This window comes from Ambystoma mexicanum, chromosome 8 (assembly GCF_040938575.1).
Source record: "Ambystoma mexicanum isolate Mex_15411 chromosome 8, UKY_AmexF1_1, whole genome shotgun sequence".
Lineage (NCBI taxonomy): Eukaryota > Metazoa > Chordata > Amphibia > Caudata > Ambystomatidae > Ambystoma > Ambystoma mexicanum.
The window spans coordinates 176,277,776-176,293,415 of NC_090929.1; positions in this window are offsets into that span (position 1 = coordinate 176,277,776).

A 15,640-nucleotide genomic window follows, 5' to 3' on the forward strand; every position below is an offset into this window, starting at 1 on the left:
CACCAGGCCTATGACACGGCCACGCATTGGGAAGTTGGTGAGCCAATGGTGGTTAGAGGAAGTCTATGAAAGATTACAAAAGGGAAGGAAAAGTAACACAAAACCTACTCCTACCACAGCGATACAGCCAAGGAAATCTGCTCCACCGAGACACCCAGAGTGGAAAAGCAGCACAGACGCATTTAAAGATATAGTCATAGCAAACTACAGAAGAACGCTGAGAATCAAGAGAAGCCCGCATGAAGATAAGAATGAACTCGACGATTACTTGGACAGCACAGCCCATCTCGGAAACATATGGTACCAACACATGAAGGAAGTAGGACGAAGGCAATCAGGAGAATGCTTCGTCTGTGCACTTCTACCGTACAGCATGGGAAAATCCAAAATCTTTGTAGCTGTAGAAATTGATGTCCTCACAGCACACTGTATGCCATACGTAGCAATGTGCAACACCAGAGGACAATTTATGGGGAGAGACACCTCATTGATATGGGCCAACAAAAAGGATTACCCGGATGAAGATGGCCACGTCCAGGACATTAAAACAAGAAACAGGGCGCATACCAGGAATCGCGTGATCAGATACGAGAACCCTGACGTTAAAGGATCAGTAACAAGATGGGGAAAAACCCGAGAAAAATTGCAGAAGAGGCTCAAATCTGGAAGAACAGAGGCCAAATGCAGATCTGGGGATCAGTAGTTTCCCCAAATGGATGGGAAGAAGGAGTAGGAATCTGCCGAGCTTGGATGGTCCTTGGGGCATGCCAAGAAGCAATAGAGAATTCACAGAGGTTATGCAAACCTCTATGGCCAAAATTGGTAAAGCAGCTGACTTGGGTCGAGGACAGAGGAGGACCCCTGCAAATAGTACCACTGGAAAGCCCAAAACTATGCTTCAGAAGCAACGGCACGAGAAACATGGGAGAGAATCAAAACTGCAGACGAATTTATGAAGCCCCAGGAATGACACAAGGAACCGCAGTTATTATAGACCATTACTGGGCATGTGGATCGAAGGCATATATAAGACTACTGAAGAACTGGGGAGGCATATGCACACTGGTGAATGTCCACGTTCCCGCACTAGTGATCCCGAAAAATGACCTGAATTTGGACAGTTTCCCGAAAGCAGGTGCTCATCTAAGAAAAAGGAGATCTGTGGAACTGGTATCCAGGATGAAGAGAGAAAATTACTTTTCTGCCTAATCAGAAGGGGCATTCCATGCAATCCTATACGAGCACAGGCTGTTCAACCTCACCTCAATAGTATTCACAACACTACTCCTGCTACATATCCAAATTGGAGTGAACGCTAAATGGTTGCAGATAACCAGATGGGCGTTATTGCAGACCATCAACACCACCATAAAAGTATTTAACACAATCAAAGAGGAACTGAGAGCAATCAGACGAATGACCCTCCAGAACAGATATGTACTTGACATGATCACGGCGATGAATGGAGGTGTTTGCGCAAAAAGCAGAGAATCGTGTTGCACATTTATACCATCGCACGATGAAGAAAATGGAACCCTAACAGAAGCCATAAGTATGTTGACAAACCTAAAGAACCAGATGATCGATGAAAGTGATGAAGTGGACGATGACAGCTGGTTTGGAGCCCTGTTCTCATGGGTCCCACAATGGATGGCAGATATATTCAAGTTTCTGGGAGCCTTACTAGCAGTGTTACTGCTAGGATTCTGTGTTATCAAAGTAATCATCACACAGTGCCAGAAAACTGCAAAGAAAGCCATCGGGATGAAAATCATAGTCGATGTCGAACCAGGATGGAAGCCCAGAAATCTGACGGATGAAGAAATAAGAGACTTTGTGAAAGCCAGTGAATTTGCGCCAGAAGGAACAAAGTTTACATATCCCAGGAAACCAAGAAAGTATGAGGGGAAATGGATCTACTGCAGCCCAATGTCACAACCCTCAGACCTGACCCCCACTGGCAAGCCCACAAGCCAGGTGGGATCAGGGCTCCGATCTTTAATAAGGCCAGACTTCCACTTTTCAAGCCCTCTTGGGGCCAGTCCTGGCGGCTTGGGCGCCAGGTTCATCAGTTGGGAGAGGCTTCTGCTTAAGGGACTATTTTATTAAGGCTTTCAGCCAACATGGAGGCATCCACATAGCTAGGTTCCTGGAACCAAGCTATGCGGTCTAGTGTTTTGGGTGTGGTGGCCTAGGGACTACTTTACCTGGGCTATTTTACAGTGGCTATTTAAACCACACCCGAACAAGAACACACGCTTCGCGTTACTTTGCTTCTAGCAACGTGATGCTCACCGTGTCCAGCTTCTCGCGAACCCGACGAATTCCGGACCTGCAGAAAAAACAAAGAAACATTGTTAGCAGCAGAATCTTACCTGCAGTCTTCATCCATCTCTGCTCACAGTTCCTGGGCATCTCTGTTGGAGGAGTTCGCCGCCCGAATCGAGGGACCAGAGAAAAGGAGAAAGACATTATTAACAGAGGTACTAGAGACATTACAACCATAAAAGCGCTTAAGGACTTACCTGGCTGGCTACTTCTCGACCGGCACTGCTCCGGAAACCCTATCTGCGGTGGGTACTCTCCGCGACCTACAAAAGGGACAAAAACAGGTCAGTGAGAACAAGGCATCGCTGCGCTACGCAAAGCGCCTCCTTACCGCATCAGAGCGCTATAGCGCGCCATCACCTCCCAGTGAGAACCAGCACATACTGTTCTCCGAGTGGACACTCCACGCCCCTAGAGGAGATAAAAGAGACATTAGAACAGACAAAAGGCATGCAAGAAATACAATGCCATTCATTGCAATAAGACCTACCTGAAAGACAATACAAGGGCTGCAGTCAGTGAAGTAACTTGACCGCCAGCGCCCACAAAAGCCAGCGCGCCCCTGCCCAGAGAGCAGGACGGAGAGCCCACCGATTCCGGCAACCAGGTGAGAAGGGAACCTGGAGGGGCTGGAAATATAAGGAGGTGGGGGATTAAACTGCTTACCTCGGTCGCCCAGTCCTGACATAGTCTTCATTTTCCAAGCAGAATTCCCTCGACACCGAGGCCACAGGGGAACCATCAGGAAGGGTGTCAGCGACCAGCTGACTGGGTTTCGTCCCCGTGGATACCAGGTGAGCGTAACACCCAAATGGACAATGCCAGCTAATGACATGGAATAAAGATGAACATGTAAAAACAGCAGGAAGTTTGAAGGGTGTGATAAAAATATGGACTCCAAAGACGCACACATTCACACCATCATGTACAAACCCTGAAGACGATGAACAAGACACTGAAAAATTTAAGGAAATAAATACAAAAGAAGAAGCAGAAGTGGTTGATGAACCGACCAGAGAGGGGTGTAGAGTAGGTCCCAGACATGGCCTGCACCCCTGGCCCCCATTTCGAGGTACCAGGAGCGTACTCGCCAAGGTATGTGACGTATGAGGAGCAAATAAACCAACAGAGATCTGCGCTGGGACTCTGCCCAGTGTACATCAGAAGAGCCATACCTGTTGAAGCGCCCATAACCAGACAGCCATGGGCAGCACGATACCCTCTTAGGCAACCATACCAACAGCTGAGACGAAACAAAGAGTACCTACAGACGGTCCACAAAGAGACCCAAATAGCCTTAATGGATGGCCAGTGGAAATGATACAAGGGCCTGGACAGACTCGCGAATGAACGAAAACGGCTAACAAGGATAGCACACCAGTGCGAGCAGCTATGGAAAATAGATGTAATGCACACAGGAAAAGAGACAATGTTGAAACGTAAGGAAACGTTGCTATGAGGCAAGATGGAAGTAGCTAACTAGTTAATGCATGTAAATAGGCTTGGAATGCAAGAAGCTAAGAGAACGATACTGCTTGCAATGCTTAGTAGAAGAATAGAGCGGCAAGTGCCAACCATATATCTACCTCAATAAGGCACGCTATACAAGTGCGACTCCATTTTTGTAAAGCAGAAGTATGCCCAGGTGGTCAGAGGCCTAACAGGCCAGGTTTCATATCCCAGCCAAAGTCAGGAGAAAGAGCGGAATCGAAACTCAACAAAGAGCAGCTCATGCCTGGGAATTCGAGGTCAACCCAAGGAAAGGGGGAGAGCGGCAACGCTGGAGAATCGAAACTTCAGAGCGTACCAGCCTGCTCCATGAAGGTCAAGATAAGGGGGGCCCAGGCAGGTGGCGAGGCTAAAGAAGAATCAAATACACGAAAAGCTGGAAACTGAAGAAGATTCACAGTGAATAGACATGTGATCAGTCAGGCGCGAAGAGTTACCAACGTCTGATGTCACCCAGATCCAAGGATGCCATAACTTCTCCAGATAAGAGGCTACAGTTTCGAGGTCATGCCCAGCCAACTAATTGACACATAGCTCAAAAGCACTGATTGATGGAAGGGAGGCAGGGTGAATCATGGGACACTAGGCACCTGGGTGTCCGGTCTGCATGCTGCTAATTAAAATGGAGATTTATGTCTAGGGGTGTAACCTGCCCAATCACAATGGACCAAGTTATCTAGGGTCCTATAGATAGTAGAACCAATAGGACGTCGTAGTTGTAGTGACGTCTATCACGCGTGATGTAGAGGGATGGGCGTAGACGCCCACCCGATAAGTTATCCAATCTGCATGCTCTGTTACCATATACAGATATAGCACCTATACTTAAGTTACCTTTCCTAACCAATTATATTGCATGACGAATTTGTAGAGTTAGACGTAAGTGATGACGAGTTTTGCCTATAACTATTGCTGTTTGACTGAAGTTCGAGGAAGTTGGAGCAAGACAGGTGATCGCAACGATGCTGATTTCCAATTGTTTCCCTGTTTGATGTACTTGTCATTAAACGGACTTCCCTTTGCCAAACTACTGAGTCCTCATTATTGAGTCGTGTTGGAGTAAGTGAATCCTGCACCCCCATTCCTCACATGGTGCAGCTATCTTGTCTTACAGGTACTAGAGGGTGAGCACTGACCTATTGGCCCGTCAGTGGAAACACTGCCCTCCTGTACACTAACATCAGAATATATTGACAAATATTTCAATCCAATGGTAAAGGGTAAAGGATAAAATGCTCAATGAATATGCACCACTCCAAACCTGAGGACATGATAAGGATACTAAAATTACATTAGAGTAAATGATGCACTAAAGATGTACCAATTGAAGTAAAGGAAGCACTAACCACAATTCAATATACTGAAAAAAGTATGTGCCAATAGATGATGCACTGATAACAAACAAAATTGAGAGTGCTGAGAAAAAATATAGAGAAAAATGTACTAATAGTAACATTATCAAAGAGGATACAGCAGTAACATATTTGCAGATGTACCAATTGAAAGCAAAGCAATACAAGTTGTGAGTTAAAAAAAAACGAAAATATAATCTTTTTAAGATCCTAGAGCACAAGGCTATTTCCTTTTCCTCAGTAGCACTTGTTTAGGACTGTGCAGATGAGTCCTGTGGGAAATAACATGCAGCCAAAGATCGCCTTAAACTATAAAGTGAAACCGCTTCTGCTCTGCTATCATCTGCCTATTTTATTTCTAGCAAGATTCCAGAAGCAGCTAACACTTAGATAATGTACAGGAACTACAATGACTGCAGAATTTAAATTACGGGATGCGGAAGCAGAGGATTTATTTTCAAAACATGAGATTCGTATAGAGACAATTCAAAAATATAAGCCTTTGAATAAACTATTTGAGTTACTTGCGACAGTGACCAAAAAAGAGCTATCAGAGTGGTGGGAAATTGAAACCATAAAAAAATACGTAGAGTTTGGTTGAAGGGGTTTACGAATTTTCTTATTTCCATCATAGTAGTTTAGTCACTTGTAAAGTGCCTTTATCCCATTAGTATGGCCTGAAAGCGCTTGTGGGGGTCGGGAGGGTGGACAGGGGTACTTTAGTGGACCGAAGGCCAATGTATGGGAAATCAGCACAGAGGTTATAATTACGGTTTCCGGTTATATTTTTGTGGGTGACTGATTTGGCAACCGCATTATAGAAGTGATGATGGGTGTGTGTTTGTGGCCTGGATGTACGGCTCCCTTGCGTCACTCAGTAAGTGAACATATCTTAAAGTGAAATATACAAATTTATTTCAATTGACCTTTCCCCTTAGAACAGGGGTCTGCAATCTGCAGCTCTCTAGTTGTTTTGGACTACGACTCCCATGATCCCTCACCACTGACTATGCTGGCTAGGACTGTTGGCATTGGTAGTCCACAACATTTGGAGAGCCAAAGGTTGCAGAACCCTGCCACAGAAGAAAGTGCACAAGACAAATTAGCATTTGCCTTGCAAAAAAAATTAACCTGGAAAATTAATCAGACGAAGGAGAATTTTCAATAACTATGCTGCCAAAGTATTAAAGGCGCCCCTCCTTTTAAATCCAACAATTGAAATATTGCAAGGAAAACAAAATCCAAACATGGGACGTGTATCAGGCACCTTTTTCAATAATATGCTATCTATATTGTGATATAAGTGAGAGTCTTTGTCGTAAGGGGTGCTAGGATATTTATGGCATTCCAACAAGAGAATTGGTCCATATGATGCAACCTGTATGTCCCTTCCTCTCCCCCACAAACAAGTTTAAAAAGGCACCCGAATTTGATAATTTAACTGGTATTGCACACAAAATCTGGTGCTACAACATTAATGTAGGTATGCCATGGAGAAGTGCCAGCCACTAGCAGACATTGCGTGTGGGGTGCAGCCTTATTGCAGTGTATACTGTAAGAGTATTTAGCATTTGTTTTTCATGCAGCACCACTGCATGGGTTTGGTGCATTGCTATAATGCGGTACAGCAAGGCATGTGTTGCCAGTGTGACATGGACATGTAAATGAAAACAGGCTATTCAGTCAAAAACGATTTCTACATCTAAAATGCAAATATTTTTTTTTCACAGTTAAAAGCATATATTTTTTCTCACCTGAAATTCCTCTGTTGCAGGAGACACATTTGAGGATTAATGAACTAACCTCATTAACAATACTAACGATTCTAACTCATTAATAATATAATGTGTTGTCCAGTGTAAAATGAGATGGAAAATGACAGGCTCTGAAAGTCATTTTAAACGCGCATCCAGATTATTTTTTTCTTTGCTTCGATCTGCGCTCTGTCCACAGTATTTGCAGGAAGAAAAGACTCGAATAAGCAGGAAATCAGTTTGGTTACAGTTGCAACTGTATAAGCCAAGCCATTGTTAAAGAAAAGGAGGGTAGGACATGATAGAATTTCATTGGTTGAACTCGTTTGGCAGGCTGTAACAGAGCTTTGCTAATGAATCTCGGGGAAGAAGAGAGAAAAAGACATTTTACACAGCTGGGAGAAAGACCTGGCTGGTGGCTGGGGATTTTCCTGATTGAAAAAGCAGATCCCAGTGCACTGCTGCAGAGACTGGGAATTCCAGTCAATAAGCCCCGGTTTGAGTGACAGCAGATGCTCGTCCTTGCTGGGGTGATTTAAGAAGAATTCATTGAACCACTTCCAGAAGGCGACCAGCCGACGAATTTCACATGCTGAACAGGCCTGGTAATTATATTACAGAGTGTGGGGGCAGTGTGTATGTGTGCGAAACTATTCAGTCAGCATGGAAGAGGGAACTCCAGTGTTTTATAAACATGTTTAATGTTGCGAATTGAAAATGTTCTTGCTGCTCTCTTCTCATTTTGTTACAGATAAGGTTGTTACTGTGCAATTTCCATTTATTTCTGTAAAAAGAGTAAGATCGTGTTGAAATGCAATTTTTATAATACATAAAAAATATCTGAAAGCAGACGGATAGTGTGTTTTATTTTTCTCTTTTATTTGTGCATCTACCATAACAGTACTGATAATATGGGGAGAGGTTTAGACAGTGCAATTGTAATTTTTAAGCTAGCTAAAAATAAGACTTAGCGGTAGCTGTGTGCATGATTCCATTCAGTATATAAGTGTATGTTTTCTGAACGGAACATAATAATAATATAATGAAATAGACTGCTGCTGGAGGTACATGAGTCAGCAGAAAGAGAGGCCCTGGACATTGTTCACCGATGTAGATAAATTGGTGATAAATAACACATGTTAGCTCGCTGCCGCAGATAAGACAGTGAGGACAGCCCATGGTGGCACTCCAATTGAAAATGTGGTGTTCCTGAAATGTAAGCCTGAGGCCTCTCTAGTGATCACACGAACAAACCAAGCAAAAATAAGGAGTTCTGGATATTGGGGCCACATATAAAACAAAGGAATTATGCTCACCAGAAATACCACCAATAACGCATACCAACATAATGTATACCACTAAATGTATCTGTGTGCTGAAATAATGTATGTATACTGTAGTACTATATACCAAATCTAATCTGAATGCAAAGAGTGATTATTACTGAATTATTTTCATTTTGGCGGTAAGAACAAACCGCTATGCCCCAAATCTATACAAAATACCCTACAATATTAACGGCTGTATCTTTGTTGCTCCTCTAGTGCCTAGTCCAGCATTGGGAGCAATTAACTCCTTTCTTTCTGGCACCTCAAGCTTGCAAAACCTTCCGGGTGACAGCTGTTCGGCTGGCCGATAACGTTCTGAAAGCAGACCATGGTAATAATTTGATCAGATCTATTCCAACCTTATAATGAAATAGCAAAAGTACACAGATCTGTCAGCATTGTTACAACCAATGCTGAACTCTATAGATGTTAGTCTCTAAAGTACATTCACTAACGTGCTGAGCTGTCTTTCTTAGGCTGGGCATTGAACTCGCACGCAGCGGCCGGCACCAGGAGTAGTAAACCAATAAGCTGCCGCAGTAAGGATGGCACTTTGACCTGCTGCTGCAGCGGTCGAGGTTGGAACCACTAAGCATGTTCAGTGGGGCTGGGCTCAGTGACCCGCAGCAGACACACAGGGCAGGCGCAGTGACTGGCTTTTATGTAATTTAAATGCATCTTCCCTGCTGTTTTAAACATAAGTGTGCATGTCTTCTCTTTATTCTCTTTTTTATTTTTTTTTACAGTCTGTCTCGAGAACGGCATGCTGCATTTGAACAGGAGCCTTGGAGAGAAATGCTGGCATCAGACTTTTACATTTCCCTCTCCTCCTACCCCGCATTTTCAGGATCCGCATCAGAGAGGATACGCAGTCACAGTGTCCTAGCGTGCTTGTTATTAAGCGCTCAGGAAATACATACATTAAGACATAAAAATCTTTTATACATGTGCAAACGGAAAATAAATCGGACCCTGGCTCGATGGCATCTAACTAGTGTGCCTTTGATTTAATGTTGGTGGTCTTCTAATGCGGCCTGTGCCTTAGCTGTGCATTTCTCGTGATGAATGGGCCCATTTAAATCTACTAAGAACCTTCCCCCAAGCCCTTGAATGCAGCCGCTGTGTGAACAGCACATGTTAGATTTCCACCCTGTAACCCACACCACACTTACCCATGTTGCGTTGTATCAGGCTCAGCTGACCTGAGACTGGTTCCTCCGTAAGTGAGCAGCTATTCAGAAACATGGACCGCCAGGATTGCCTGATTTCGCTTCTCCCACCCGCCTCCCACCTCCACTTCCTACACGTGCCCATTTTCACCCAGGCAGACCCAGGTCAGTGATTGTGTCCGTGTGACCCCCTTGAGCCAGCATATTGTTGTAAAATTGTTTAAAATCCCCCTCCTGACCCGCGTGGAGCTGCGCTCTTCCCCGTCCCTGCCTCGCCTCCAGTTGCTTCCCCACCTGCCGCCCGGCCCTCCCACCTCCCTTGATTGGTAGATTTTCTCTTCCATGCTCGGTATATACCTGCACATCCTACGCGTGCCCATTTTCACTCGGGCAGACCCAGGCCAGTGATTGTGCCCGTGTGAACCCCTTGCGCCGGCATATTGTTGTAAAATTGTTTAAAATTCCCCTCCTGACCCACGTGCAGCTGCGCTCTTCCCCATCCCTGCCTCTCCTCCAGTTGCTTCCCCCACCTGCCTTTCGGCCCTCCCACCTCCCTTGATTGGTAGATTTTCTCTTCCATGCTCGATATATACCTGCACATCCTACGCGTGCCCATTTTGACCCAGGTCAGTGATTGTGCCTGTGTGACCCCCTATTGTTGTAAAATTGTTTAAAATCCCCCTCCTGACCTGCATGCAGCCGCGCTCTTCCCTGTCTCTGCTTCGCCTCCAGGCCCTCCCACCTCCCCTGATTGGTAAATTGTCCCTTCCGTGCTTGGTATATACCTGCACATCCTACGCATGCCCATTTTCACCCAGGCAGACCCAGGTCAGTGATTGTGCCCGTGTGACCCCCTTGAGTGTCATGACCACCGGGTTTCCCCTCACAAAACCTACTAAAATGTCTTGGCGAACTGCATATAGATCCTGGGCTCTGGGAAGGTAGAACCTTGGCTATGTAGTTTTTGACACTTCCTTATCCTGCAAACATGGCCCCCGGTGAAATTCCTGGTATGGGGGCTGTGCAGTCTAGTTGTTGTCACGCCTTCAGTATTTAAGCCCCTCCCCCTTAGCGTTCCGCGCTTCGCGTCTGTTTTGTTTACAGAGGACGCTTACCGCGGATCCTGTCAAGATTCTCCTCAGAACCCCGTTCTTTCATAGTTCCTGTTCCCTGCTTCCGTTCTTTACCTTGCCCCTTAACGCTCCTTGGCTTTGGTGTTCGTTACACGTTTGGGGGGGCGAATCTTTCTAATTGAAGTAAGTTAGCGGCAACGCTCAGCTGTGCTCGCGCCTTCCGCCAGTATCTTTTCTGGTATTTTGATTGTGGTGGATAGTGCGCATTGCGCTTGAACAGTTCCAATCAGGTGTCGAGTGTCGGGGCTCCGGCACTCAAATCGTGTGTGAGGAGTCTGTCACTAGTGACACGCAAACGCTTGCCTCAGGTTTTCCTGTTGCTATGTTTTCTCTGTGGAGTACTTTTAACTTGTGCCTCTTCATTGAACTCGCAATAGTAAAATAATTCTCTCCGTTCATTTAGTCATTGTTTATATTTGGACAACGTCTTTAGGATATTCTGTGGCATTCCATATTGAAACCCTGTTACAGTTCTCCTCAGGTTTTATCGTCATTAGCGCTCATCACCTCAGGGTCCTGTTTCAATCCAGTCCAAGGGTTTGGGAGTCACTCCAGTGTGGTTTTATACTGTGGCTATTTGGTTCCTTCCCGTGTCCTTTGCCTTCCCTCCAATCACCCATCTACAGTACCATCCTAATAGCCACCCCTTCCATCTTCAGGACAAGCACCCCTGCGCAGAAGCAGGATGGATAGCCCACAATATACTAATCAAAGGTAAGAGTAGAGAGATTGAAAAGGAAGATAGATAGGGAGATTAGTTAGTGCAAGTTACCTTTGGGAAAGTTACATTTATCTATGTTCTTGTGTTTCCTCATAGATTTCTAGTCCATTGGAGCTTAAGGTTTTGAGAAATAAAACTAAGGGTTAGAACAACGCACTCAGAGAAGAAAGTTACATTCTAAGAGTGGTGTCCCCGCAGAGTCAGGTAAGCGTTACAGAACGCGAAGCCGCAATACTGAAAAGTACTCTGCCTGGACATCATGGGATCTTCTGAGATAGATCAGCTCACTCAATTATTGGGTGAATTAAGAACCGAAGTCCTTGCAGCCAGGTCAGAAACGAGTGCTCTTAGAAGAGAACTAGGAATAAATAGAGAAAGAACTGAAGAACTGGCTCGTCAACTGCTGCAGAAGCAAGCAGGGCAGGTGCCTTTACCCCATGGAAGTGGTCAGGATTCTTCCCCTGTGTCGCCCCCAGTTCCTGTTCAAGTGGTCATTCCAGGGAATATACCTTTGGCTCCTCCGGAGCGCTTTACAGGGGACCCAAAAAGGTTCGCAGTGTTCCTAAATCAGTGCAGGTTACACTTTCTATGTAGGCCGGGAGTTTTTCCTAATGACCAATCTAAGGTAGCCTTTGTGTTGTCCTATTTGGGAGGTGTTGCTGCGGATTGGTCCATTCCCTTGGTAAATAGGGACTTCACAGAATTTCAGCGAGAATTAGAGAAACTATTTGCTCGTCACACGCAGGGACAAGCTCTGGACAATGAGTTGCTGTCCTTAAGGCAAGGTAACCAGGAGCTCCTTGCATACGTTGCTACTTTTAATAGACTGGTGGCAGAAACCAATTGGCCTGCAGAAAAGAGAACAACACTGTTTTATCGTGGTCTACGCAGTGAACTGAAAGATGTTTTGGCTCAAGTAGTAAACCCACCAGAAGGTATTACAGATTTCATAGATTTAACAATCCAATTGGATCATCGTCTTCAGGACAGGAGAACAGATCGTGCTCGTCAAGACAATCGGCCCCTTCTGATCCGTCCCAGAGAACCAGTGGTTAAGGCTGGAGTGGATGCTTATTCAGAACCAATGCAGTTGTGTGGAATCCGAGGTCCAATATCTCAAGCTGAGCGAGAAAAGAGACGACAATTGCAGTTGTGTCTTTATTGTGGCAAGGCTGGTCATTTTTTGAAAGAGTGCCCTGTGAAACCTGCTCGGAAACCCCTAGGAGGAGTTAATCAGGACAAAAAAGAACAGATGGCGGAAAACTCCAGTGCCCGACAAGTCTAGAGGTCCGCTTGTCGAGCATGGAAAGGGTTGCAGCGACCTCACACTTCGTGTTTCCTATAGTCCTTTTTAATCCTGAAACTCCCACCGAAAGACATGCCTTAATGGCATACATTGACTGTGGGGCAGTTGGCAATTATATGGATCAGCATCTGGCAAGCAAATTGGGATTCTCTTTGAGGAACAAGTTGGAAGCCGAGAATGTTTCCGGGGTCGATGGCACACCATTGGTGTCAGGACCTGTTACACAGTGCACCAACCCACTCACAATGCTGTGCCAGGAAGGACACAAGGAGAGGATCTCTTTTGACCTAATTCGAGCTCCACAATTCCGAATCCTCTTGGGAATACCCTGGCTGGAGAAGCATAACCCGATCATTGATTGGTGCGCCCGGACCCTGACCTTCCCCACCAAGTATCTGAGCTTATGTTTCTCAACTGAAGGTTCCAAAATTACAAAACAGCCTGATGCATCTACTCAATTTACCTTGGGTCTAATGGGTTCATTACCAGGAGAATATCAAAGATTCCAGGAAATATTTCAAGAAGAAAAACAGGCTGAAGTATTACCTCCACATAGACCTTATGACTGCCATATTGACCTCATCCCAGGAGCTCAGCTTCCGTGCAGTAGAATTTATGCTCTCACAGAAAAAGAGAATGCGCACTTGAAGTCTTATTTGGACCAGTATTTAGCTAATGGTTTTATCAGGCCATCCAAGTCACCAGTGGCATCCCCTCTTTTTTTTGTGCCCAAGAAAGAAGGTGATTTAAGAACATGTATAGATTACAGAGCCCTAAACCAAATTACTGTGAAGAATCGATATCCTCTTCCCCTTATTTCAACTTTACTGGAACAGGTGAAACAGGCACGAGTATTCACCAAGCTTGATTTGAGAGGCGCCTATCATCTTATCCGTATCAAGAAGGGGGAGGAGTGGAAAACTGCCTTTCGAACGCGGTTTGGGCTCTTTGAATATCAGGTTATGCCTTTTGGGCTTTGTAATGCTCCAGCAGCCTTTCAGTCATTTATGAATGATATCCTTAGAGAATATTTGGACATTTGTGTGGTGGTTTATGTGGATGATATTCTCATCTTCTCCGCAAACCATTCGGATCATGTGAAAGATGTAACATCAGTGCTGCAAATTCTGAAGGATAACTCTTTGTACGTTAAATTAGAGAAATGTCAGTTCCATGTCCCGGAAGTGGAGTTTTTGGGTTTTATCCTGTCGGCACGAGGCATTCAGATGGATAACAGGAAGGTTGATGCCATTACGTCTTGGCCCGCCCCTACTTCAGTCAAAGGAATTCAGAGCTTTCTTGGATTTGCCAATTTTTATAGGCGTTTTGTTTCTGATTTTTCTCGCCTAGTTCATCCCATTACCTTGTTACTCAGGAAAAATAGAAAATTTGATTGGACTCAGGAAGCTGATGAAGCCTTTAAAAAATTGAAAGAGAGATTCACCACCGCACCTGTTCTCCAACATCCAAGACCTGACCTTCCATTTGTAGTTGAAACGGATGCCTCAAATGTTGCCATGGGAGCAGTTTTGTCTCAGCGTAATCCTAACACCCAAGAACTGCACCCAGTGGCCTTTTGGTCTAAGAAATTCTCTGCTGCTGAACTGAATTATACCATCACAGATAAAGAGCTTTTGGCTATAAAGTGCGCACTCAAAGAATGGAGGCACCATCTGCTCGGAGCAAGACACACTGTGACCATTTTTACTGACCATCGCAACTTGCAATATTTGCGCTCTGCAAAGGCACAATCCTCGAGGCAATTGCGATGGGCCCTCTTTTTTGCCGAATATGATTTCATCATTACCTTCAGACCAGGAGTGCGAAATGGTAAGGCAGATGCCTTATCCCGTATCGGAAAAGGTGATGGAGCTTATGTGCCTGTGAACCCAGTGGAAATCGTTTCGGGAGAGAAGGTACTTGGAGTAATGGACACTGCTGATTCGACATTCGAAGAACTACGAAATGAGATTAAAACCAGCATGACAAGAGATGAGTTGGCGAGGTGGGAATCGAAGGGGGAATGTTTCACGATTTTGGATGACTTACCTTTCTATCAGGATCGTCTGTACTTACCCACACCAAAACTGCAAGAACAAGTAATGGCTAATTATCATGGAGCCCTGTTGGAAGGTCATCCCGGAATCACGAAAACTTTGGAAAAAGTGAAGAGATCGTATTGGTGGCCAACTTGGAGAAAAGATGTCATTCAGTATTTGAGAACATGTGGAAACTGTGCTCAAAATAAGACTCAAAAAAGGAAACCAGCTGGTCTTCTCCAACCTCTGAGTGTGCCCCCCGTTCCCTGGCACACAATTTCAATGGACTTCATCACAGATTTACCAAATTGTGGAGGTTGTGATACCATTTTAGTGGTAGTGGACTTATTCTCAAAAATGGCACATTTCATCGCATTGAAGGGTCTTCCCACAGCGGCTGTTCTGGCAAGAACCTTTCTGGAGAATATTGTGAAATTGCATGGTTTCCCCACAATAGTGGTTTCTGATCGGGGAAGTCAATTTGTTTCTAAATTTTGGAAAAAATGTTGTGAATTGGCAAAGATTGATGTACGCCTGTCCACGAGCCATCATCCCCAAACTGATGGCCAAACTGAGCGAACCAACCAAACCTTGGAACAGTATATCAGATGCATGCTACATCAACTCGAAGACACCTGGTTAAATGTTTTATGGGTTGCGGAATATGCGTATAATAACTCAGTGCATGCCTCCACTGGATTGAGTCCTTTTTATACCCTACACGGCCGGCATCCTCGTACATCAGCCTACGACCCACCAGAACCTTTGGAAATGCCAGCGGTTAAATGTCTGCATGAAAAAATCACAACATCCATTGCTCAAGCAAAGGAACACTTATCTTTGGCTAAAGAGTCCCAGAAGAAATTTGCGGACAGCAAAAGATGCGATGCTCCAGAGTATAAAGTGGGGGATTTGGTGTGGTTATCCACTCGGAATTTGGCCTTAAAAGGATCACGAAAATTCCTTCCGCGATTCCTGGGACCTTTCGCCATTGAGAAGAT